Here is a 14,817-nt window from a genome sequence, read left to right as displayed (position 1 = left end):
TAGGAGATGCAAAAGCTTGTACATCAAAAGTGAATGCTGAAGTCTCCAACTGGTTTTCAGGCCTGTTGTCTTGAGCCCCCAAGACCTCTGCTCTGTCTTTCTAAAAACCTTTCAATTCCTGCTTTCCATTCTGATAATAGGATTAAAATATATATATATATTATATATATTAAATAGGATTAAAATATATATATATAAAATCAGGCTTCTAATTTATTACACACCCTACCTCTGCAGAAGAACCACTAGAACTCTTTTTAAGCACCTCAATAACTGACATGATCATGTTTGTTCCTTCCATCAAAAAGTACCCCAGACAATGTCCCAATTTAACAAAAAACAGCTGAAGGAGAATGATGCCTATGTAGGCCCCCGCCTGAAGGCTCTAGAGAATAAGCCATGGGCTGAACTGATAAACAAGCTGTGAGAAATGTCACGCAGCTGGCTGGATAAGAGGTGGCCTGTTTAATGTATCCAGTATGGACGGCTGGATAGCCAACGACGGGTAAGATCCTCAGAGGAGGACAACCTAAGACAGGCAGAGCTGGCTGGATAAGAGATGGCCTACTTAGTGACGTTTTGTGACAAACTTTAAAACAGTCTGTCCTTGATCATGTAACATCATGTGTTTACTGCAGGAGCCTGGGAACCTGTAGCCTGGGAACCTAAATAGCTTAAGATTAACATTGTTATAACTTAGATGGTATGTGAGGCATCATGCATGTCCTATATAAACCCTTTTACAAAAATCAATAAACAGAGTAGCCATCAGCTCTCTCCGCATACAGTGTGTATGTGTACATGATACCGCGACACCGACAGCCTATTTCCATAAAAATTTTTAAAATGAAATAAAAGTGGCGATTTGAAAAATTAGGAAACTAAGAGACTGGCCTCCCTGATGCTAAAGCTTTTTGCTGATTGTTCTAACTTAAAATTCTTGCAACTTCTTTTCCCCTTTTCTCCCACAAACCTCCATCTCAGGTTCACTTGCTCAGTTGCTTTTGTGCTAAAGAGCACCCAGCCTGCCCATGATGCTCTACACTCCCTGTAAATTCTTTATCCAAAAAAGCTTAGCCTTTAACCCAGAAGCTGTGCTCCGGGAAGGTGATCACAGGCTACAAACTCCAAAGAAAGAACAGACACTCCAGAGTTTCTCCGTGAGGCCAGGTGGATTCTTCAGGAATAAGAAGTCAGCACCTTGGAAAATGCCATATTGTTGTCGGCCTTCTGTTCTCTCTGGTTTTTCTATACAACCTGAGGACGCCAACTCCGAGGTGGATTCACCAAATCAGAGTAACACGCCTGCAGTGGCTTGCGGCTGCCTCTAACAGCAGTAAAGCTGTACTTTTCTAATTTTCCTGAAACTGTGTCTCTCAGTCTCCATTTGTTTATTGGGGTATACACGACGAATCACGAGTCCCGTTCTGCGCGCTGCTCGGGTTCCTTCCCCGGGAGCCGCGGGCCGGGGGCCCGGCACAGACAGACGAGACGGTCCCGCCGGCGGTGGGTGTGCGCAGGTCAGCGTGTCGGCGGCAGTGTGCGTGTCCCGGTGGGTGGGTTTTCGTGTCGTCGTCCTGCTTTCCGTCGTCTCTCTGTCTCTCTGGCCGTCGGTTCCGACTCCGGGCCTCTCTGGGCCGGGCGCGCCCGGACTTGCTTGAGTGCGCCTGGCTGGCTGTTGCTGGAGAGCAGCGGCGACGGGCGTGTGCCGAGGGGGGCGTCGTGGAACTGGAGGGCCAACGCACGAAGTGGCTCTGGCGGGGCCCAGGTTCCAAGGGACACGGAGGGGCGACCGGTGGGCGTGGCCCTGCCGGGCGAAGGACGGGAACGTCCTTTCCTTCCCTGGGGAGAGCAGGCCAAGGCTGGTGGAGAGAAGGCGGTCTCGGCGGGCGGGCGCTGGCGTCGACTTGGGGCGGGCAGCCGGCGGCTGGGCGCCGTTGGACGTCGAGAGGGCTCGCGGGCCGCGGGCGGCAGGAGGACGAGGACGAGGACGGACCGAGGGAGCCCAGGCCTGCGGCGGAGTCGCGGTCGGGCCGTCGCCCCTCCCGCCTCACAGTCCCCCCAGGGGAGGGCCGGGGGGCTGTGGGGGCTGTGGGGGGCCGGGGCTGCGAGGTCCAAGGGGCAGGGAAGCGGCTGCCTGTGCGCCCGCCGGCATGCAGGCAGGCCGGCCGGCTGGCTGGCCGGCTGCCTGCCTGCCTGCCTGCCTGCCGCGGGGTCGGGGCAGGCCGTGGGCTGCGCGGGCGTGGCGTGGGGGGGGGGAGGGTCAGGAGGTGCTCGGGCCTGCGGGGAGCCGCCTTGGGGACAGGGGCGGCGGCTAAAGGAGAGGGAGGGAGGCAGGAGGCCAAAAAAAAAAAAAAAAAAAAAAAAAAGCCTACAGCACCCGGTATTCCCAGGCGGTCTCCCATCCAAGTACTAACCAGGCCCGACCCTGCTTAGCTTCCGAGATCAGACGAGATCGGGCGCGTTCAGGGTGGTATGGCCGTAGACAGCGGCAGGCGCCGCGCGGCGCCTCAAGAGCCCGCGCTGCGCCTTCCCTGCCGCCGCCTCGGCCGGCCCGGGCCGGGCCGAGCCGAGCCGAGCCAAGCCAAGCCAAGCCAAGCCAAGCCAAGCCACCGCGCCCTGCACTCAGCGCACACAGCGCAGAGCGCAGAGCGCAGAGCGCACCGCGCGCCTGCCGCCCGCCTCCCAGCGCCTCCCGCCCACCCCGGGACTCTCCAGGCCCTTCCCAGCTCGGATCCACGCATCAGGCTCGCTGGCAGGGGCAAGTGGCCCCGGAGGCGTCCGGACCCGGGCCTCCGGGCCTCCGGGCCGCCGGCCGGCCGGCCCCTGAGCCCCACCCACCCACCTCCGGGCCTAGGCGTAGCCCAGCGCGGACCTTGGCCGCCCCTCCTGCCTCCACCAACTTGCCCAAACCCACCCAGTACCTCCGTCGCGGCGGGAGGGAAGGCATCAGCCCGGGCCCGACGCCCCACCCCGCCCCACCCTTCACCCCACACCGGGCCGGTGGGCGTTAGCGGGCCTCCCTGCCCAGCCCCCGTGGCGAAAGAAGACAGCCCCTTGCAGAGAGGGCTGAGAAAGACGGGACGGACCGAAGGACGGACGATCGGACGGACAGGAGCGCGCGCCGGCCCACGCAGACGCGCACGCACGCACGCACACGCACACGCACACACACACACAACACACACACACACACACACACACACACAGACACACACACACACACTGAAAACACACATCTAGACACACACCCCTCCACCCCCACCCCCAACCCAGACAAACGGAGGGGAAGAGAGGGAGCATAAGCCAGCTGCTCCAGGAGAGCCAGAGTGAGAGCAAACGTGAGAGGCTATGGTGAGAGGGAGAAAGAGAGGAAGGAGACACAGTGGTGGAGAGACAGGCGGCGCCGGGGGTGCGTTCTGGGAGGGGGTGGGGGGTGAGGGGGTGACAGAGGCAGAGGCAGAGGCAGAGGCAGAGACAGAGACAGAGAAAGAGACCAGAGACAGACTGACAGAGAGACAAGAGTTTGACAGAGAGAGGGAGAGAGGGAGACGGAGGGGGCAACGCTGGACCCAGAAGCAGACAGACACACCCGGGACAGATGCTCTTGTCACAGACCTTGCCGAGCCGCAGATGAGCCTCTGCTGAAGACGGAGCTTCCCCTAGGCAGGGTGGTGGTGCTTGGGCGGCACCCCGGGCAGGAGGCAGGTAGGTGCCTTGGGGCTGGCAGTCCCCCGCGGGGCCCCAGGACTCCCAGACGACGTCTCAGGAGTCCCGTTCTGCGCGCTGCTCGGGTTCCTTCCCCGGGAGCCGCGGGCCGGGGGCCCGGCACAGACAGACGAGACGGTCCCGCCGGCGGTGGGTGTGCGCAGGTCAGCGTGTCGGCGGCAGTGTGCGTGTCCCGGTGGGTGGGTTTTCGTGTCGTCGTCCTGCTTTCCGTCGTCTCTCTGTCTCTCTGGCCGTCGGTTCCGACTCCGGGCCTCTCTGGGCCGGGCGCGCCCGGACTTGCTTGAGTGCGCCTGGCTGGCTGTTGCTGGAGAGCAGCGGCGACGGGCGTGTGCCGAGGGGGGCGTCGTGGAACTGGAGGGCCAACGCACGAAGTGGCTCTGGCGGGGCCCAGGTTCCAAGGGACACGGAGGGGCGACCGGTGGGCGTGGCCCTGCCGGGCGAAGGACGGGAACGTCCTTTCCTTCCCTGGGGAGAGCAGGCCAAGGCTGGTGGAGAGAAGGCGGTCTCGGCGGGCGGGCGCTGGCGTCGACTTGGGGCGGGCAGCCGGCGGCTGGGCGCCGTTGGACGTCGAGAGGGCTCGCGGGCCGCGGGCGGCAGGAGGACGAGGACGAGGACGGACCGAGGGAGCCCAGGCCTGCGGCGGAGTCGCGGTCGGGCCGTCGCCCCTCCCGCCTCACAGTCCCCCCAGGGGAGGGCCGGGGGGCTGTGGGGGCTGTGGAGGGGCCGGGGCTGCGAGGTCCAAGGGGCAGGGAAGCGGCTGCCTGTGCGCCCGCCGGCATGCAGGCAGGCCGGCCGGCTGGCTGGCCGGCTGCCTGCCTGCCTGCCTGCCTGCCGCGGGGTCGGGGCAGGCCGTGGGCTGCGCGGGCGTGGCGTGGGGGGGGGGAGGGTCAGGAGGTGCTCGGGCCTGCGGGGAGCCGCCTTGGGGACAGGGGCGGCGGCTAAAGGAGAGGGAGGGAGGCAGGAGGCCAAAAAAAAAAAAAAAAAAAAAAAAAAGCCTACAGCACCCGGTATTCCCAGGCGGTCTCCCATCCAAGTACTAACCAGGCCCGACCCTGCTTAGCTTCCGAGATCAGACGAGATCGGGCGCGTTCAGGGTGGTATGGCCGTAGACAGCGGCAGGCGCCGCGCGGCGCCTCAAGAGCCCGCGCTGCGCCTTCCCTGCCGCCGCCTCGGCCGGCCCGGGCCGGGCCGAGCCGAGCCGAGCCAAGCCAAGCCAAGCCAAGCCAAGCCACCGCGCCCTGCACTCAGCGCACACAGCGCAGAGCGCAGAGCGCAGAGCGCACCGCGCGCCTGCCGCCCGCCTCCCAGCGCCTCCCGCCCACCCCGGGACTCTCCAGGCCCTTCCCAGCTCGGATCCACGCATCAGGCTCGCTGGCAGGGGCAAGTGGCCCCGGAGGCGTCCGGACCCGGGCCTCCGGGCCTCCGGGCCGCCGGCCGGCCGGCCCCTGAGCCCCACCCACCCACCTCCGGGCCTAGGCGTAGCCCAGCGCGGACCTTGGCCGCCCCTCCTGCCTCCACCAACTTGCCCAAACCCACCCAGTACCTCCGTCGCGGCGGGAGGGAAGGCATCAGCCCGGGCCCGTCGCCCCACCCCGCCCACCCTGTATAGCAGGTATTTTAGTTGTGTATCTGTAGGCATCCCTGCCCATCCCAATTGACTTAGTGTGAGAGTTCTTTGCATTGAGATCTGAGAAATATTGTAGAATATATTTAAATGTATACAAAATAAGGCAGTGTTATGTTACATGGAATATAGTAAACTCACATCGAAGTTTAGCTGACTCTTATGGGTGTTTCAGGAGTGGGGGAAGATAATTTTTGTGTCAAAGATTGTCAGTTTATAAGCCCTGCGTCCCTATTGCTATACACGTGTATAGTCTTAGTTTTGTGTGGGTTCTTTGTCCCTCCTTGAATATGTATTTTGCTTTATTTGTAAATCTTATTTTCACTATTGTAAGTAATTAACTTGAGTTACCAATATGTTTATTTTTGCCTGGAGTTTCTTAAATATTGTGTGCATAAATATGGGCTGGTGATTCGTGTTAAGATTCTGAAAAGAATTTAGTTCAGATTAATAGGGATAGTGCTATAGACAAGGGTGGGTTTGCCACACAGGTAAAAGGTGACTGCATGAGTGCCGACAGTGGGCGTATCGTCTCTTTTATGAGGGGAGTTTGTGCTGCACACAGGGAGAAGTGGGCTGCATGATCAGTTCGTCCACAGGTACCTGATCGGTTGTGAGATCTGTCAGGGACTTCTCTAAACTATAGGCTTTACCACTGTAATAAGGGCCGGATGTGAGGCCTGTTCCCCTGAGGTGATGTGTTTTGATAGGGTAGACACACATTAAGGGATGTTTTGTATTTTGCAGAAATGCCTTTACACAATGGGTCCTGCAGTGGGGCATGGGAGGTAAGGTGTCATTGTTCTCCAGGCACACAGAGATCTCACGGGTGTGGGTTTATGACTCCAGAGAGTGCCAGCTGGCTCCACACCAGGAATTTAATGTGGTAACGGGGAATTTGGGTAGTTAGCAACTGTCTACTGAGTGACCTCCCTAAGCCCAACTGTGTTAGGCACCAGATGGCTATGGAATGAACATGATGGTCTCCTCCCTGAGGACACAGTGAGTGAACATCTTGATGTCCTCAAGCCCCTTCCCCTGCATCACCACCCTACCTCATCTGGGTCTCAAGCTCTGACATTGACTGCAGTGGCACCTTCATCCCCTACCTCCAGCTCCTCTGGACATCTCCATGCTGAACTTTTCCAGGTCAGTGTGCCCTAAATTGAGCTCAGCACTTGCCCCATGACTGCCTTCTCACTGTGAAGTCCCCTCGTGAAGGAGGCCACCAGCAGCGGGATCCTTCAGCCCCGAGGCTCAGCTCTTCCCACTCCTTTAATGCTTGCCAGCTGGTGATCCCCTCTATGGTCTCCCAGCATCCTCTCCCTCCCTCTTCTGCCTTGGGCTGCACATCCACCCCCTCTTCACAATCCCCCACCAGTCAGGTCCAGGTGACTTGGGGACACAGAAGGGACACAGGTTGGTGTTGCTGGGAATGAAGAGCAGGTCCCTAGAGCAGAGGACAGATGAGGGCCCCCAATCCACCAGAGAACAGGCTACAGTGGTGGCCAGATGCCCATAAAGGGTGAGGCTGGCATCACACTGCAGCCCTGCCCTCTGTTCCTCCAGGGTTTCCTGCGTTTCCTGCCTTGCCCTGGGAGGCTGCCTCCCCCTCACTCTGTTAGTGGGATGCCCATTCATTCATTCACTTCCCTCATTCATCATGTGCTTGGGTCCTGCTCAGTGCCAGGACCTGGCTAGATGACAGCTCATCCTTGGAGACACAGCTCAGACCTCACCTCCATGAAGCCCTTCCAGATTCCAAGTCCCTCCTGCAGCCGCTCTGGCCTCCCCTGGCACCCCCAGGGCTGGGAGCTCACTCTGATTACCTCTCCAGTCTGTGAGCTCTGTTAGAGCCCTGGGCCAAATATGGAAAGGGACTCAGAAAAATGTGCCAAAGGGCTAAGAAAAATGGTACTAGTTCTGTGTTACAGACAAGGACACTGAGGCACAGGGAGGGCAGTGGCCACCCAAGGCCACAGAGCTGGATCTCAGTGAGCCCTTCCATGGCCTGTTACTAGTTCTCCATTACAGATGAGGACACTGAGGCACAGAGAGGGAGCAGGGACCTGCTATAACCTTGGCCCCATGGCCTGTGTCCTTTATGACCAGCTCCATGCTGCCAGCAGGGGTGTAGGCCCAGAATGGACGTTGAAAGCAGTCTGATTCCCAGTGGCCCATCAGATGCAGAGTCACCCTCAGGAAACACCCCTCAACACATACTCCACATCCCCAGGGATGGCGACCTCATTGCTATTCCTGGAAGCTGGCTGGGCCTCCCTGTGGGTTGGCCTGGGACAGCCCAGGGGAGGGTTGGGGCAGCCACAGGGCTCCTGAGGCTCCTGTCCCTAGCTGAGCAGCTCGCATCCCCCGACTGTCCCTGGCAGAGGCCTGATGACAGGAAGTGTCAGCTGTGCAGCCAGACATGCTGTGGAGATAAGGATTTGGGGGGCACCGTGCAAGTACATGCAGATATTCAGGTATTTGTTCAACAAACATTGATTGAGGCCTTGCAGTGTGGCCAGCCCCTGGGTGCCCATCAGTGAATACAACCAACCCTTTGAGCTTTCTGGGAAAGCAGTGCTCGGAGAAACTGCTCCCCATGAACTGTGGGTTCCAGTTGAGGGTGAAGGGAAGTCGGAGACACCCAGAGTGGGCACTGACCATGAACCCGGACCCTAGAGCTAGATGGCCTGGTCTCTGGAATCTGGGGCAGTCACCTCACCTTTCTGTGCCTCAGTTTCCTCATCAGCAGAAAGGGGTGATAACAGCAGTCCCTGCCACATAGATTTCCATGAGGTGTCAGTGAGCCCCTCCTTCTAAGGCATGTAGGACAGTGTCTGGCTGTGAATCAGGCTGCCGGTCACCTCACAACAGTCTGTCCCACTTTAAAGATGAGAAAAGCTGAAGGGGTTTGAGACCAGCCTGGGCTCACCTCTTCCTCATGCTCTGCTGATGTCCCCTGTGTCCAGTTCTCTTGCGTTCACATCATCACTCTGTCCCCTGTATCCACCCAGCAAAGTAGGTGCTAAGAATCTCTGAGCAAATTAAAGCATGAATAGAGACACACCCTCTCCTCACCTTGGGCTCTCGGGACTGTGGGCAGAGGCAGAGCATGTCAATCACCACACTTCCACTCAACATGGAGTAGGTGTGGGCCCAAGGGCCAGAGGGTGCTGGAATAGCTCTGGGTGGGGGATGCCAGGCGGGCAGGGGGAGGCACAGAGAGGCCCCTGGAAGACAGTGTCCAGGCAGCTGAGGTGTGAGGAATGAGGATGCCCAGGAGGGACAGAGGACAGAGTCCTACCTGGGCACCACCCCCCTGCTGGACTCTGAGTGGGGGTGAGGATCCGGACAAGCCCGGCCCCTGCTGGGACTCCTCCTCATCCAGCAAAGAAAAGACAAGGAGAAAAGTGCAGCTGACCCCACGGTGCTCCCTGTGTGCGGGTGCTGCTTCCAGGATCCTGGAGGTTCCTCAAAAACTTGTGAAGTGGCTGCTGGTTCCAGCCTCGTGTGGACAGGAGAACTGAGGGGGGGAAGACAGAGTGACTTAGGACAGAGCTAGGATTTGGCCCAGAGAGTGTGCTGGGCCCCTTGCTGAGAGCAGCCTCTGGGCATCATGGATTTAGGAAGATCCCTGACCTCCCTCTTAAGGCTCCTGGCATGTTAGCAGGGAAGGTCCCAGTGCCCATACCCAGGCCTCTCTGGGGGACGCTGACAAGTGGGATCATGGTGGTCCTGGGAAAGGAGAGAGAGTGTGGGCTGGGCATCAGGTCTGCATCAGACCTCAGTACTGCCTCTAATGCTGTGTGACCTGGAAACTTTCCCCAACCTCTCTGTGCCTGGATTTCCAACCCTAACTCAGAGGACTGCTGTGCTTGGCACACAGTAGGCCCTCAATCAGAGGAAAAAGCCAGTCCTCCCTCAATAACCTCTCCTCTTACATGCCCAAAGCTAAGCCATGTGCCACATATCACCAGAGCTGATCCTTGACAAGCAGAGAAAATGCAATCCAGCAGCTCCTCCCTTCTGCTGAGGCCTTTCCCTCCTCAGTGACAGTGGCTCAGAGCAGGTTTCAGCATCCCAGAAGTCTGAACTGGGCTTTGTGACCTGGCGGAGTCCCTGTTCCACACAACTTGGTTTCCAGGTCCTTCCAACAAGGCACACGAGCACCTGCTCAGTGTTTTAGCGGCAAGGTCCTCCCTTTGCAAATTGCCCCATCACAACCGGGCTAGAAGATGTGAGCTCCAGACCACGTGACTATCAGACGCATGACTTCAGGGAAACATCCCTGCCCACACTGCACTCCTCAGAGCCCAATTCCTAGAAGAGGGGATGGTGACCCACAGCTCTGCAGTTTTATCAGAACACAGCCCCCACCCACCCACTATTGGAAACACGTGTGAGAAGTGAAGATTCCCGAGTGCCTGGACCCCCGTCATCCAGAAAGCAGAGGTCGGGGTAACAGACAGATGAGGAGAAAGTACTTTCAGACCATATATCTGATAAGGGGTTACCCAAAACATATAAAATACTCCTACAACTCAACAGCAAAACACAAGCAATCTGATTTTAAAAATGGGCAGAGGAACTGAACAGACATTTTTCCAAAGAAGACACACAGATGGACAACAGGTACATGAAAAAGTGCTCAGCATCACTCAATATCAGGAAAATGCAAATCAAAACCAAGGTGAGATGTCATCACACACCTGTCAGAATGGCTGTCATCAAAATACAAGTGATAACAAGTGTTGGTGAGGGTGTGGAGAAAAGGGAGACTTGTGCGCTGTTGGTGGGAATGTAAACTGGTGCCGTCACTGTGGAAAACAATATGGAGATGCCTCAAAAACTTAAAAATAGAACTCCCATGTGATCTAGCTATTCCACTCCTGGGAGTATACCCAAAGGAAATGAAGTCACTATGTCAAAGAGACAGCTGCACCCCCATGTTCACTGCAGCATTATGTACAATAACCAAGGTATGGAAACAACCTACGTGCCCATTGACAGATGAATGGATAAAGAAAATGTGATATGTACATATATAATAGAATCTTATTCAGACATTAAAAAAAGTAAATCCTGCCATTTGTGACAACATGAATGGACCTTGAGGGCATTGTGCTAGGTGAAACAAATCAGACAGAGAAAGACAAATGCCTATGATCTCATTTATATGTGGAATCCAAAAAGAGTAAACTGAACCCATAGGAAACAGAGAACAGATTGCTGGTTGCCAGAGGTGGGAGTAGGGGTGGGTGAAATTGGTGAAGATAATCAAAAGGCACAAACTTCCAATTATAAGATAAACGAGCCCTGGGGACATAATGTGCAGCACTGTGACTGTAGTTAACACAATGCATTGTGCATTTGAAAGTTGCTAAGAGTGTATATCTTAAAAATTCTCATCACAGAAAAGTAATGTGTAACTACGTGCAGTGACAGATGTCAAATAAACTTACTGCGGTGATCATTTCACAGTATGTACATATATCAAATCATTATGCTGCACACCTAAAACTAACAACATTATGTGACAATTGTATCTCAATAATACACATCTCAGGAAGCAAGGGTGCGTCTACTCTCTGGACCTTCACAGGAAGTGTGTGCAGACCCTGCCCTGGAGGACAGTGGTCTTAGCAGCAATAATGGCCTCCCAGGTGCAGGCTTAGCCCAGACATCTCCTGTGCTCTGCTGTTGCCCCATTTACTCCCCTCCCCACCCTCAGAGGGAGAGGCTTCAATGTTCCAATTTTACACATGAGAAAACTAAGGCTCATTTGCTTTGAATAATTGACCAAGAGGAGGGGGAAGGTTTGAACCCGTGTTCTGATTTCAAAGACACATCTCACGCTGATTTTTAGAAGGTAGGGTTACAGGCTCTGGGGACCCTCCACCTTCCACACTTGTAGTCATGCTCCGGGGCCACCATCCCAGAGGTGGCTGCGTAAACACATTTAATCCGCTTATTCTGCACCTGCTCAGCCCTTGGCTGCCACTCTGTTGTCACTGCCTGATACCAGCTGAGGTTTTATAGGTGAATCATCACCAGCTACCCGCCCACCCCCCTGACATGTGGGGCAGGCCCCTCCTAGCCTGGTCATTCTAAATCTTTAGCTCACACATCAGCACAACTGCTTCAAAAGAGCCCAACTCCTTGTGTGGGGGCGCTGACAAGGTGAAGGGAGGGGAGTTTGTGGTATCCTCTTATACTGAAGGTGACACATGAAAGGGACATGTTCATGTCCATAATGGGACTCAATTTGAAGCTAAGAATGTGGTCCCAGAGAGGAGTAAAAGCTGAGAGGCTACAAAGCTGCTGAGAAAGGGGCTTGACTATTGGATTGCAAATGTGTAATTTAATTTAAATTATCATCCCCCTGGATGACAACAATTTTCCCCTAAGGCCAGAATTGGCCCCCTGACCCCTGGGCACCCCTCACTTCCAGAATGTAATCATCTGAGCATGGGGGGCTTTAACTTGGGGTGCTATCCTCTCACATGTGGGCAGGTGCACCCATGGAAGGCAGTCCCCGTGGGTAGGGTGCTCCTCACACCCAGCCAAGGAGGCCCAGGTCATAAGGAAGGAAGGACAGTCTGTGGGGTCACATGTGTGCCCTTGCAGGGGTGTTGTATAGAAAAGGGCCTACTCCTGCTTCCTCCTCCCCACCCTCACCTCCTGGAGAAGTGCTGGACGGAGCAGGACTCCTGAGCCCCTTTGTTTCATGACCATCCTGGCTGGGGTGGGGTGGGGCTGCCCACTCTGATGTCACAAATCAGATAGTGGACCCCGCAGCTCACCAGCGAGCCCCTCTAGTCTGTTTCCTTCTCTGTAAACTGGGACCCAGTCACCCTCACCATCAGACATGGGGGCAGCCTGTGTAAATTACAACACAAAGCACTGGGCTGTTTCAGGTGCCCTGGGGTGTTCAGCCCCTGCTAGGCCAGGCAGGTGGGAGAGGAGAGAGGTGTGTGTAGCAGTGTGACAGCAGAGCTGAGACCCGGCTGAGTGTGTGCTCTCTAATATCCAGGAACTGGGAGCTGCCACTAGGCAAATCCATTCACTGAGGCCATGTTTACTCTCCCTTGTCAGTTACAATCCCCTGTTTGAACAGAGGCCTCTGGAGTCTATTAGCCACATCATTGCCTGTCACCACACTGCTGCAGTTCCAGGGTCTACATTTAGCCAGATTGAAGGAATAGTCAGATTTCTTTTTAAACCAGTGACAGAAAACCAAAGTGGCTTAAAGAAGCAAAGAAGGCAGGAAAGTATGACTTACCCACTAACTGAGACGTCCACGGGGCGACAGCTTCAGGCAGGGCTGTACCTGGTGCTCAGTGTCATCAGCAGAAGTCATCCTTCCCCTACTCTGGGCTCTGCCACTGGTGTCATCTTCACATGGACTCTGCCTTTTGAGAGCAAGACAGCCACCAACTGCCACAGGCTGATATCATGGCCCCTCAGTTCCCAACAGAAATAGAACTTCTCTTCCCCCAGGATTCCAAGACCAAGGCCTGACTGCAGAGCCTGCCTGGGCTGGTGCCCAGCCCTGAGCCAGTCACAATGGCCAGAGATGATGGAACATGCTGATTGGCCAGATTAAGGCCATGTGACCATCCTCTCCAGGAAACTTGTGAGCTGCTCACCTATTCCCAGGGTGGGAGATAGTGTGATGTCTCTCAGAGGATCCTGCTATTAGCCCAATCTGCAGTTGGCATGATGAGCTGGGATGAATCCCTCTGCTTGGTGACAAGTGACAGGTCACTTAGTGGTTCCTTGCTCCAGAGAGGGAGGCATGTCCACTCAGGATTGGTGCTTCAGGTCCAGAATATAGCAGAAAAGCCTCCAGTCTCCCAAAAGTTGGGAAAGTGAGCAGTGACACAGGAAAGGCACTCCTCTCTGTGGCCCTTGGCTTTCTCCTTGTTACAGTGGAGAGTGCATTGCTGCCCCTCACAGCCCACCTCCCTGCTGGGAGGCCGATGCAACAGGTGGAGAGTGCTTGGAAAAGCCCACTTATTCTGAGGAACTGTTGTTGCTCCTGGTGATACTATTATTTTCATGCCAGTTGTGAGGTGGGCCCTGAGGGGTCCCTGAACTGGGGGGACAGACACCCACAGAAACTGGACCCAGTATTGCTGTTCATTCAACGATGATTTACTGAATACCTACTGTGTGCCAGGTTCCCAGGGTAGAGCAGTGATGCTGACAGCACAGGGTCTTGCCCTCCTGGGGTGGTAGACACCACAGGGGTACAGAGTGACCAGCACATGGACTTCTGAGGACCCCCAGGTCAGGGAGGCAGACCCTCCTGAGGGTCACACTTCCTTACCTTTTCCTGCTCTGAAACCACTGTGCTGGCACCTCTGGTCCCCTGCCAACCAGACCTTTCTCCCAGCTTGTCTCAGGACTATTTCATCTAGAGCAAGAAATGGGATGTTTAGGGAAGAGCGATGAAACGCATCTCCTAGGGGAAAATCTTTCTGGTTACAAGATTGAGTATATGTACACCCTGCTGTTCTAAGTTGTCTTGAAAAGGGAACGCTTCCCACATCTGCAACATTCTTCTGTGTCTCCTTTTTCTACCTATCTCTCAGCAGCAGCAGCAACAACAATGTAAATTAGGGAATGGCACAGTGCTGGTCTGAGGTCTCAGATTTTACTGCCAGTCTCCACCCCCTAGGACTGACTTCTTATTACTGTTTAAAAATTAAACTTGTGGAGCTGGCAAGGGATGTGAGGCAGATACTGAAGAGGAGATGCATGAAGCAGGGGCTCCCAGCTCTGACTTCACCCTGGAATCCTCTTCACCTAAACCCACCAGGACTTGGGGGATTTTTGCTCTCAACCCAGACCTCTGCCCAGCTACCAAAACTGGGGTGAGAAGGATGCTTGCTGCTTCTTGAGAAATCCCCCCAACTCCCACCCTGATACCCCCCTGCTACTGCCCAGGGGGAGAACATTTTGCTGGGACTCCTTGGATCCTATAACGGGAGGAAGTGTAAGATATTGAAAACAATGACAGGCTCGCTCTAAAATCGGGGAAGACTTCACGAGGCATCGAGATCAATTGAGCCAGGGTGCTCCCTTGGTTTCCCAATGCTGCAAATCCACACACTCCTTGCTTTTTTTTTTTTTTTTTTTTTAACACCTGACCTCTCTTTTAGGTCTCCCCATCACCCGGCTTTGGCTCCAGGGTTGCAAAAGCAAAGAACAACGAGCACAGTCAGACATACCAGTGTCTGAACGACAAAGGAGAGAAGCAGGAGGCAGGAGCAGGCGGTGGGGAGGGAACCATGAGGGTGGGAAATAGGTAGGTCCCCTCACAAATCCCCCTCCCACCCCACGTCGCATCGCTGCTGCGGCCTGGGAGCGAGGACCCTGGGAGCAGGTGAAGGATGGAGCTGGCTCTGGGCAGCAGGCTCAGTCAGAGAACGGAAGTCAAGGGAGGCGAGGGTAGG

At 55.7% G+C, this 14,817-nt stretch overlaps 2 non-coding genes across 2 annotated transcripts; both read right to left on the bottom strand.

The window, feature by feature from the left end:
• Window positions 1–2,368: 2,368 nt before the first annotated feature.
• Window positions 2,369–2,487, bottom strand: LOC116667399. Its single transcript, XR_004324283.1, has one exon. It is a non-coding gene; the product is annotated as a 5S ribosomal RNA (ribosomal RNA).
• Window positions 2,488–4,721: 2,234 nt separating this feature from the next.
• Window positions 4,722–4,840, bottom strand: LOC116667374. The gene has a single exon (XR_004324263.1). It is a non-coding gene; the product is annotated as a 5S ribosomal RNA (ribosomal RNA).
• Between the last annotated feature and the right edge of the window lie 9,977 nt (window positions 4,841–14,817).

This window comes from Camelus ferus, chromosome 11 (assembly GCF_009834535.1).
Source record: "Camelus ferus isolate YT-003-E chromosome 11, BCGSAC_Cfer_1.0, whole genome shotgun sequence".
Taxonomy (NCBI): domain Eukaryota; kingdom Metazoa; phylum Chordata; class Mammalia; order Artiodactyla; family Camelidae; genus Camelus; species Camelus ferus.
Note: the sequence above shows the minus strand (reverse complement) of the source record. Positions and strands in the feature narration are given on the sequence as shown.